Source organism: Trichechus manatus, unplaced genomic scaffold (genome assembly GCF_000243295.1).
Source record: "Trichechus manatus latirostris isolate Lorelei unplaced genomic scaffold, TriManLat1.0 scaffold00176, whole genome shotgun sequence".
Taxonomy (NCBI): domain Eukaryota; kingdom Metazoa; phylum Chordata; class Mammalia; order Sirenia; family Trichechidae; genus Trichechus; species Trichechus manatus.
The window spans coordinates 2,827,673-2,837,560 of record NW_004444112.1 but is presented as its reverse complement, the minus strand read 5'-3'; the positions used below and the strand labels follow the sequence as shown (position 1 = coordinate 2,837,560).

The 9,888-nt window shown below is 49.5% G+C and overlaps 1 long non-coding RNA gene across 1 annotated transcript; it reads left to right on the top strand.

Moving 5' to 3' along the window:
* The first annotated feature begins 493 nt into the window (after window positions 1–493).
* On the top strand, window positions 494–6,556 carry LOC111822424 (uncharacterized). Its single transcript, XR_002825691.1, has 3 exons — window positions 494–558; window positions 5,153–5,346; window positions 5,648–6,556. It is a non-coding gene; the product is annotated as an uncharacterized LOC111822424 (long non-coding RNA).
* The last annotated feature ends 3,332 nt before the right edge of the window (window positions 6,557–9,888 follow it).

The window sequence follows — 9,888 nt, the reverse complement described above, 5'->3', positions numbered from 1 at the left end:
CTCAGTCAGTCGGTTCCACGCTTAATCCATGGATGACGCCCTCACAAGCCATCAGTCCGTCTGTCCCGCAGTCACAGGCCATCAGTCGGTCCACACGCGGCTTGTGGTCAGCCCCTCACTCTGTCGCCGGACTTTCACACACATACATCTCGCTCACCTGGCCGCAGGCGTTCGTGGTCTTCGGGGCCGCGGTGGTCCTCTCACTCGTTCGGCCCCCCGTCCGTCTTGCCCTGCCAGCGGGGTGACTGCAACCGCCCAGACGCTGACCCCGGACTCGACTCGGACCCCAACCCCGACCCACCTCGCTGGCGCGGCGGGAGGTTACTTCAACTAGCCAACGCTGAGGCGCCCCAAGTGAAGGAAACGCCCCCGTGCCCGCCCACCTGGACTACAACTCCCGGCATGCTCCGCGCAGCCTGCCCTAAGCCACTCGTCGCGCCGAGGCACACCCCGCCCACCGCCGGTCCCGAGCCGCCCGAGGAACGCCGGAAGTTGTAGTTCCCGGAAACACACGGGCGGTAGCGGCAGCGGCCCACCCTTTGTGGGTTGGTGCTGGCGGTGAGCTGAGTCCCCGGGGGGCGGGCTGCGGGAGGCGGGGCGGGGCGTTGGTGTGAGAAGTGTGTGAGGGAGTGAGTGAGGGTGCCGTTCTGAGAGGATGAGGATGTGTGAGGAGTGGGGTTGCCGCTGGTGAGGGTGCCAGTGTGAGGAATTTAGCGTGCCTGTGTGAGGTGTGGGGGTGGTGGTGTGAGGGGTAGGAGTGTCGAAATGAGGGATGAGGGTTCTGGGGTGAAGGGTTTGAGTGGTGGCGTGAGGGTTGAGGGTGCCGGTGTGAGGGAGTGTGGGTGCCGGTGTGAGGTGCGATTGTGTCGCTGTGAGGTGTGGGGGTCCAGATTTGATGGGTGGGGGTGCCGGTATGAGGTGTAGGGGTGCTGGTATGAGGGGTGGGAATGCTGGGGTAAGAGGTGAGGGTCCTGGGTGAGAGGTTTAAATGCCAGGTGAGAATGCCGTGTGAGGAAGGAGGTGAGGGTGCCAGTGTGAGGGTCAATGATCTGGTGTGCAGGTGTGTGTATGAAACGGGACCAGTGGGTCCGCGCCCACAGTGCAAGGAGCCAATCTCTCAGTTGCTGGTTTTGAGAGGAAGAAACAGTTTATTTTGCAGGATAGCAAGCGGAAACTCAGAGGTATGACCTCATATTGAGTTCTTTGATTTGAGGAAGAATTTACATTTTATAGGTTTGGGGAATTACATATATTCATATAGGGGTGGAGGAAGGCAGGTGGGCAGAATCAGGAAGTTCTACATATTCATAGTCTGTTGATTATTTATTATGGGGCGGGGCTACTAAGACTTGGCACGGAAGGGACCCACGGACTCTTCGTTTTTGAAATGGGCTCCGCTATTGCATATGATGTATGTCCGGTGATTTGGGTTCTTTGACATGAGTCTTCCCATTTCTTGGCATGAGTTCTTTTGTGTTATTGAGCATGCGTGGCGGCCCAAGTGTCATCTGTCGATCATCTTTGTCTGTTCTGCGCATGTGTGAGCATTCTGAGCTGGTTAGTTCTGGACCCGTCTATGGCTCTCCAGAGAGTCTGCAAAACAGCTTAGAGAAAGTGAGTGATGTGGTGGGGAGGTGACTAGGAGTGGCTTGATAACTGGTGGAGTACTAATTAATTAGGTGTCCTCCACCTCTAGGGTCCCCTAACAACTCCCCCGTGGTTTGTGCCACTGCCAATCGTGGGAATGGCTGCTTCCTGCTGAAGGGGGATGCTGTTGGACAAAGGCCTCAGCACAGGTCTGGATTTCAGATTTCTGGTGCAGAGGCTGGAGGGGCATGTGCCCTTCACTCTGGGGAGGAGTACGGAGGACCAAAAGGCCAATAGCCTTTAACGTATTTTCAATAAAATGGATGAGAGCACGGAGAAGACATGGGCCGACACAGAAGTTCTTCAAACTGGCTGTCATCTGTTTACTCACTAGTCAGGACACTTTCCAGGTCTTGCCTGGGTCTGAGGGTAGAGGCACTGGCCCCTTGAAGGCACTGGGAGTTAAGGTGTAATTAATTGTTAAGGAAGTACTGGAAGTGAGGGGAAAACAAAAGGCTGGGGTACTAGGAGATGATTGGGCCAAGATTTGCAGCCCATAGCTAGAAAAAAAGGGACGAAGGGGGTAGACCGATGAAGTGGAGAGGTTGGGGTATGCCAGCGAAGTTGTTCACAAAGGTGGCACAGGGTTTACTCCCGCTAGAGTTACTCCCTGGGTTCTGCTAACATATCTAACGAGGTGAGGTTTTCACCACGCGCTATGACGGAGGCCCATTTGATCATAGCATTATCGGCCCATTGACTTATGGCTGGGAGGATGATCTCAAATACGTATAAAAGGGCTAGGGACCTCATCTCTTGGGCGTAGGAGAGGAGAGAAGTACTCTGGCTTTTACTTGGAGCAGAGAAAATGGTTAAGTCCAGCAGGGAGGACACAGTAAAGCATACAAGCCCAGAAAAATGACAACCTGTATAGCAAATAGAGTCCTGCTAAGATAACAACAGTCTGTGCCGTTAGGGCACACTGGGTCTAATGCACAGAAAATATCAGTAAATAAATGCTGGGGCTACTTTGCTGCTAGGAACTTTCTTCTTTTTAAACAGGATTTTAGTCCATCAACAGGTTCAGTATCATATTCTGTCTTGCCAGGTTGATGTGACCAGCGAAGATTGGGGTGGTGGGCTCCTCTCGACTCACTGTTCCCTGTCAATCTATTCCTGGTGTTGCAGGGATGAATGGTCTGGTTGATCTGAGGAGGATTGGTCTCATACTGGGGCACAAACTTGAGTCTGGAGTGATGTATCCAAGGTCAGACCCCCTTCAGTTTGGCCGAGGAGTGGGTGACCAGGAGAACTTCAAAAGGTCCTTCCCATCCAGCCCCTGGTTGTTGGCTGGGAGTCTGGTCGTTCCAGTTCTTGAGCAGTGCCCAGTCTCCTGGGCTCAGGTTTTGGAGTGGGATATCTGTGGGAAGCATTAGTCTGCTGGCTGCATAATGGTTAATAGCCTTTAAAGTTACAGAAACAGTTTGTACATACTTGACTTTATCCAGTTTCCTGGTCACAGGCAAGTCTGCCGGACTCCAATGCCCAGGGACCCACTGTTTGAGGAAGGGTCTCCCATATAATATTTCATGCGGACTCAATTGGAGTCTGCTTCTAGGGGCTGCCCTAATTCTGAGAAGGGCAACAGGAAGAACCTGAAGCCACGTAAAGTTGGTTTCCTGACAGATTTTGGCCATTATATTCTTTAAGGTATGATTCATCTTTTCAGTCTTACCCGACATTTATGGCCTCCAGGAGGCATGCACCCTCCATTTAATTCCTAGAAGTCCTGAAACCTGTTGAACCACTTGGTCCACAAAGGTTCCTCCATTGTCTCTCTGAAGGGAGCCAGGTAAACCAAACCTTAGGATGATTTCTCTCAGTAAGGCTTTTCTTACTTCAGCCGGCTTCTCCGTTCTGCAAGGCAATGCCTCTATCAGGTTAGTGAAAATATCTACAAAAACAAGTAAGAATTTAATCTCTGCAGTTGTTGGTGACATGACGGTGAAGTCTATCTGCCAATCTTCCTGGGGTGTCATACTTCTGGCTTGCACTCCTACTATAGGTGGGGGCGGTCCTGTCTTGGGATTATTTTTAGCACAGTGCATGCATTGCTGGGTGACAAGTTGAACATTTTTATATAAGTCAGTCCCCACAATCAGCTTTTGTAGCCTGGTGGCCAGGGCATCCCTTCCATAATGGGTGGTGAGGTGGACAGCTTGTACTACATCATACATAAGATGTGCTGGTACTAATATTTGTCCATTGTCATTATACATCTATCCATTTTTTATCTTCTGAGAAACCCCATTGTCCTCCTTTTTCTTTATCTTGTTGTGAATATCCTGGAGCAAAGGCCTGTAGGTCTATATCAGGCAAGAGGGCCAAAACCCGTGCTGGGGTTTTGGCTTTTCCAGCTTCCTTAGCTGCCTGATCAGCCAGGCAATTCCCTTTGGCTAAGGTGTTATCCCCGGCTTGATGGCCTGGACAGTGTATAACAGCCACCTTGGTGGGGAGGAGGACTGCCTGTAGCAACTTTAAAATTTCAGTCCCATATTTAACTTCTTTACTGGCTGATGTTAGTAATCCCCTCTCTTTCCACTTGGCCCCATGTGCGTGCACAATAGAAAAAGTGTACCTCAAATCCATGTAAATGTTCTTTTACCTCTTCCCAATTCTAATGCTCTGGTCAGTGCGATCAGTTCGGCCTTCTAGGCTGAAGTTCTGGGAGGAAGGGCTCCTAACTCTAAGGTCTCATGAAGGGACACTAGAGCATATCCAGCCCATTGCGTCCCTTGATCCATGAAGCTGCTGCCATCTGAAATAACTTCAAGGTCCAGGTTAGCAAGCAGAGCATCTTGAAGATCTGGTCTTTCTGTGTGCCGGGGGACCCCTCGGCCTGCCCAGGGAAAAGCTAGCAGGCTCACTTATTGCTTCATTTCCCGGTGCTTCTTCTTCTCCTGTTCTTGGTCTCAGTTGTTGTAGACTTTAAAGGCCACCTCTGCTAATTATGAGGTGGTCATATTTAGCCCATTCTCTAATTTCTGTAGCTTGTGCCTTATATTAGGTGCACTCTGAGAGATAAAACTCAGGTTTATAACCTTCTGGAAAGTAGGATCATCAGGATTCACATCAGCATGTTTTCTATAAGCTTCTAAGACCCACTCAAGGAAGGCAGAGGGATTCTCATCTGGCTTTTGGTGACCTCTTGAATTTTGTTAAGGTTTTTAGTTTGGTTGCTCCCCACCAAAGCCCTTCTAGAATACGTTCTTGATAATGTTGCAAGAAAACCATATCATTCGCCTGGTTTTGATCCCACTTAGGGTCTTCAAGGGGCACAGCCACATCTACTGGTTGTCTAGCCGGATTTGCCCCTGCCTCATGAAGCGTTTCTGCCTCCTGTCTAACCATGTCTAAAACCATCCTTCTTTCCTCCTGAATCAGCAGGCCTCAGAGGAGGGCTTGTACATCTGCCCATGTTGGTTGATGACTATCAAAGTTACTCTGAAAGAACTCTACCATCTGGCTGGGGTCTTCTCGGTAACTGGACATTGATCTCTTCCAGTTAAGTCAGTAGAAGTGAAAGGAGTGTGTACCCACACAAAGCTACGAGGCACCCCTTGATCGTCGATTCCTGCTAGAACCTGGTGAAGAGGAAACTTCCCTTGCCCTGTATCAGAAGAGTGAGGCCCCTGGCCGGATTGAACACCACTGCGGGTGTGAGAAGGAGAGGCCACTTCCTCTAATCGGGGATATAAGGTTTCTGCTGTTTTCTTAGCCTCTTTCTGGTTTCTGACCCTTGCTGGGTCTCGGAGTCGTGGCCGAGGGGGTGGTAGCCACTGCCCCCGGCACATAAGGGTGGAGGCGTGCTGTTGGGAAAGGGAGAGGTTCCCAAGGCTCACTTTCTTCTAAAATCTCTTCCTCTTTGTCTTTCTGGTCTCGTAGCTTTTCTGCCCTCTGAACCATTAATTTACATTGTTTCTGTAAATTTCTGTTTTGATATAATACCATGAAGGCCTACATATAAGGGATTTTGTCCCATTTCTTCTCTCTTTTGCAGAACAACATTAACTGCAAGATGGTATCATGAGATAAAGAACCTGAAGTCGGCCATTTCTCAATCAAGCCCTGGGAATATTGTACCCAATCCCGATTACAGTACTTGATCGTGACTTCCTTTTTCATATCCCCATAGCTGAACTGTTTCCAGTTCTTTAAAATACAACCCAGTGGTGAACGCTTGGGGATCGACGGTGCGCCTTGCATTCTCTATACAACACGTACACATATGCATCATGTTTACACTCACTTAAAGCTTTTTTCGCACCAGTGCTACACATACATCCACACAGAGACCAGACTAGGACCTGAGGCAACGGAGATAATCTTGGCAGCCTCAACCTCCCAGCCAGCCAGCCAGGTGATGGAGGTGATCTTGGCTGCCTCAACCTCTCAGACAGCCCCAGCGCCACACACCTATGGCACTACTGTATCTCTGATATCTAGATCAACTAACCCTCAGTAACGTTCTTTTTTTTCATAGTTAAGTTAATGGCCTGGTAGTAAGGGTCATTTGTAACTGTCACCTGTTTTTGTAATGGAAAGAGTGTGTTAAAGATTTTTCTTGTATACAACAAATTAGAGGTTGTAGGAAAGGAGGGTGCTTTTTTTTTTTTTCTTTTGGATGCTCTGACAGTGGACACTGTCCACCTCATCTGGGTAGCTTTTTTTTTCCTACACTAGCTGCACTGGTCTCTTTTCAAAGGGGTGTGAAGGCTTCTCTGCTCCTGTGGCCTTGGTCTCCTTCCTTTTCTTTGTTTTCTTGGGGGATGGCCTTCAGCCTGCAAGGTGGCAGCTAGGAAGGCTGCCTGGTGCTTTTATTTATTTATTTTTATTTTATTTTATTTTTTTATTGCTGTAATTAAATGAAGTTTACATTTCAAGTTAGTCTCCCATACAAAATTTTCATACATACAATGTTATGAGACCCTAATTGCTCACCCCATTCTGTGACAGCACACTCCTCCTTTCCGCCCCTGATTCCCCATGACTACTCAACCACCTCCTAACTCTCTCTGGGTAGATACAAAGGTTGAGGGGGCTTAACAGTGGGGACTGTCACTGGCAGTGTGGCTCCGTTGGGTGGAGGCAGGGCATTGGGAGGGGGTGGCGCAGGTGCTGAAGTGACGGGAGATGGAAGATCCTCCTCAGGGTTGGGAGAGAGGACTGGCAATTGTGATTTATCAGTCCCTTTCTGAATAAGATTTTACTTTTTTCTGTGACTCTTTGTTTTGATACAGTCATGAAAGCTTTCACATAGTACTTTTTATCTCATTTACCCTCCCGAGTACAGAAAAGATCAAGTTGGAGGATAGTAAAATTCAGAGACAGATTTGCTGGCTACTTTTCTTCATCTGCCAATTCATACTGAGGCCATGCGGTGTTACAAAAAAAATCATCTTTTTTTTCATAGGGTCTCACCCGAAATATTGCCAGTTCTTAAAGATACATCTTAGTGGGCTACATCTTAGGATCTCTTGAACGTTCCTCATTTTCCAGACACACACACGCAGAGATAGACAGAGTGAGCTCACACCAGACCAGAGGACAGAGTCTCAGGACCCCACAGTTAACGAGAATTAATGGCAGAGGTGTCTAGGCGGGCCACTTCAACCCCTCAGATCGCAAGCCCTGGAGCAGAACTTACCCCAGGGGTTTCTTAGCAGTCTCCATTTCAACCTCCCAGTCCCCTCCTGACCATATCCGGGGAACAGGCTTACCCGTCCAGCACCTCCAGACCAAACCAGATCTGTTCCGTCCTCTCAAAGTTAGGTTTGCACCGTAACCGGCAGCGTTGCCCACTGGGTTCAAACTTACCCGTGTCCTCTAAATTAAAAGAGATCGAGGCGTGCGCTGAGGGCACCAGCAAGTCGGGCCACAGCCAGCGGGGCTCCAAGGACACTCGGCAGTGGATAGAACTGTTTAAGGTCCTATCTGGGTCGCCAAAATTGAAACCAGACCAAGAGATCCGTGCCCAGCGTGCAAGGAGCCAATCTCTCAGATGCTGGTTTTGAGAGGAAGAAACAGTTTATTTAGCAGGCTAGCAAGCAGGAACTCAGAGATATCAACCTCAGACTGAGTTCCTCGATTTGAGGAAGCATTTACATTTTTTAGGTTTGAGGAATTACACATATTCATATAGAGATGGAGGAAGACAGGTGGGCAGGATCAGGAAGTTCTACATATTCATAGTTTCTATTGATTATTTATTACGGGGCGGGGCTAAGACTTGGCCTGGAAGCCGCGGACGGACTCTTCGCTTTTGAAATGGGCTGGGCTACTGCGTATGTCGTATGTCTGGTGATTTTGGTTCTTTGACATGAGTCTTTTCGTTCCTTGGCATGAGTTCTCTTGTGTTATTGTGCATGCATGGCGGCCCGGGGTCATCTTTGTCTGTTCTGCGCATGTGTGAGCATTCTGAGCTGGTTATATCTGGACCCGTCTGGGGCTCTCCAGAGTCTGGAAAAAACTTAGAGGAAGTGAGTGATGTGGTGGGGAGGTGACTGGGAGTGGCTTGATAACTGGTGGAGTACTAATTAATTATGTGTCCTCTGCCTCTAGGGTCCCCTAACAGGTACTGGTGTGATGGGTGTGAGTGCTGGTGTGAGGCGTAAGGGTGCTAGTGTGGGGGCTGTGTATTGTATATCTGACTGTGTGTGACCTGGAGGTCCAGCAAGGTGGGTTTGCCATTCTTTTTGACCACGTATATGGGTGATTCTGTGTGTCTAATTGTGTGTACGTGACCTGTGGGTTGATCTGTAGACTGTCATCATGTGCGATGGTGTCTGTGAGAGAGAGAGAGACATGGAGGAGATGGGGAGGGCCTGACATAGTATGGCCATCCCAGACTATGTGTTATGTTGTCACAGTGACTGTGATTGTGCTTATAGGTGTGATTGTGTGACATGGTGGGTGCCTGGGTGAGTGACTGTGAGAACATGTCCATTGTGTGTGCATGCATGTGAATGGGTGTGTATGAGAGAGACACAGAGTTGGAGCTCTGGCTGAGAGCCTTGACAAGGAGTGTGGTGGTCCAGCCTATTTGTGGAGTGAGGCCTTAGGGGTTGCGCCCTGTAGGCTTGGTCCTGCAGGCACCTGTGAGGTAGCCTGATGGTTATAGTGGTACTTATTGTCCCCAGCCTGTCCCCATATCCCTTTGTGGTTTCTCAGTTTTTACCCTGCAGGCTGCCAGCAGTTGGAATGAGCACGTCATATCTTCCTTCTACAGATACTTACTGAGCACCCACTACAGGCTATTGCAGTACCAGATAGGATACCACAGTAATGAGGACAGGCGTGGCCTACCTCCATGGAACTGATGTTATGTGGGGAGGTGGAGTGTAAACAAAGAAACAAGCCAGTTTTCTGAGATGTGGCATCTGGGCTGAGAGCTGAATAGAGGGAGGGACCCAGGGAGAGAGTGTTCCAGGCAGATGGAATAGCAAATGCCAAGGCCCCAAGGTGGGCACATGTGAAGAGACCTGGGCTGGGATGGAGCAAGCAAAGGAGATGGGAGTGGATGAGGTCAGAATGGGGAGGCCTGTGTTGGGGCAGATCGTGCAGGGTTTATGGGTCATGTATGGACATTGACTTTACCCTAAGAGAGATGGGAACCTTGAGAGACCTTTGAGCAGAGAAGACCATGTGACTTAACTTTTTGTAGGTCACTCTGGCTGCTGCATGGGAAAGACTGGCAGGGTGAGGGTGGTAACCACCCAGGCTGAGAGGCCTCTGTCCTGGCCCTCCTCCAGCAATGCTCCTTGCAAGCCCTGGGAAAGTCCCGCCCAGAGCCTGTGCACAGCCCCACTTGTAAGCCACACTTGGGATAACAGGGACTCTGGAATTCCTGCCAAGTGGCCCAGCTTCTCCTGGGCTTGTCCTTTGTCGGGCAAATCTCACTGCCCCACCAGTGTGCACCCATAGGTCTGAGTGGTGTCCAAGGGCAGCCGTTTGCAAGGTACAGCTGGAGCTTGGGTGTCCACATGCACCCAAAAGACACTCTGTATCTCACAGTGTGAGACAGACCTGGTAGGCAGAGGAAGAGTGTGGGTCAAGGAGCAGGGGTTGGTTCTCCCCATGTTGCCATGCACTTGTGTGGAAGTCTAAAGAGTCCAAGAACTCTTAAGTGTGAACCTGGCCTTCCAGGTCATTAGGAGGGAACGTTTGTTAAGGGGAGAATGGACAGTGCTTTATTTTGTTGATTATTTTTTGTATTTTATTTATCATTACTTATCATTTTTA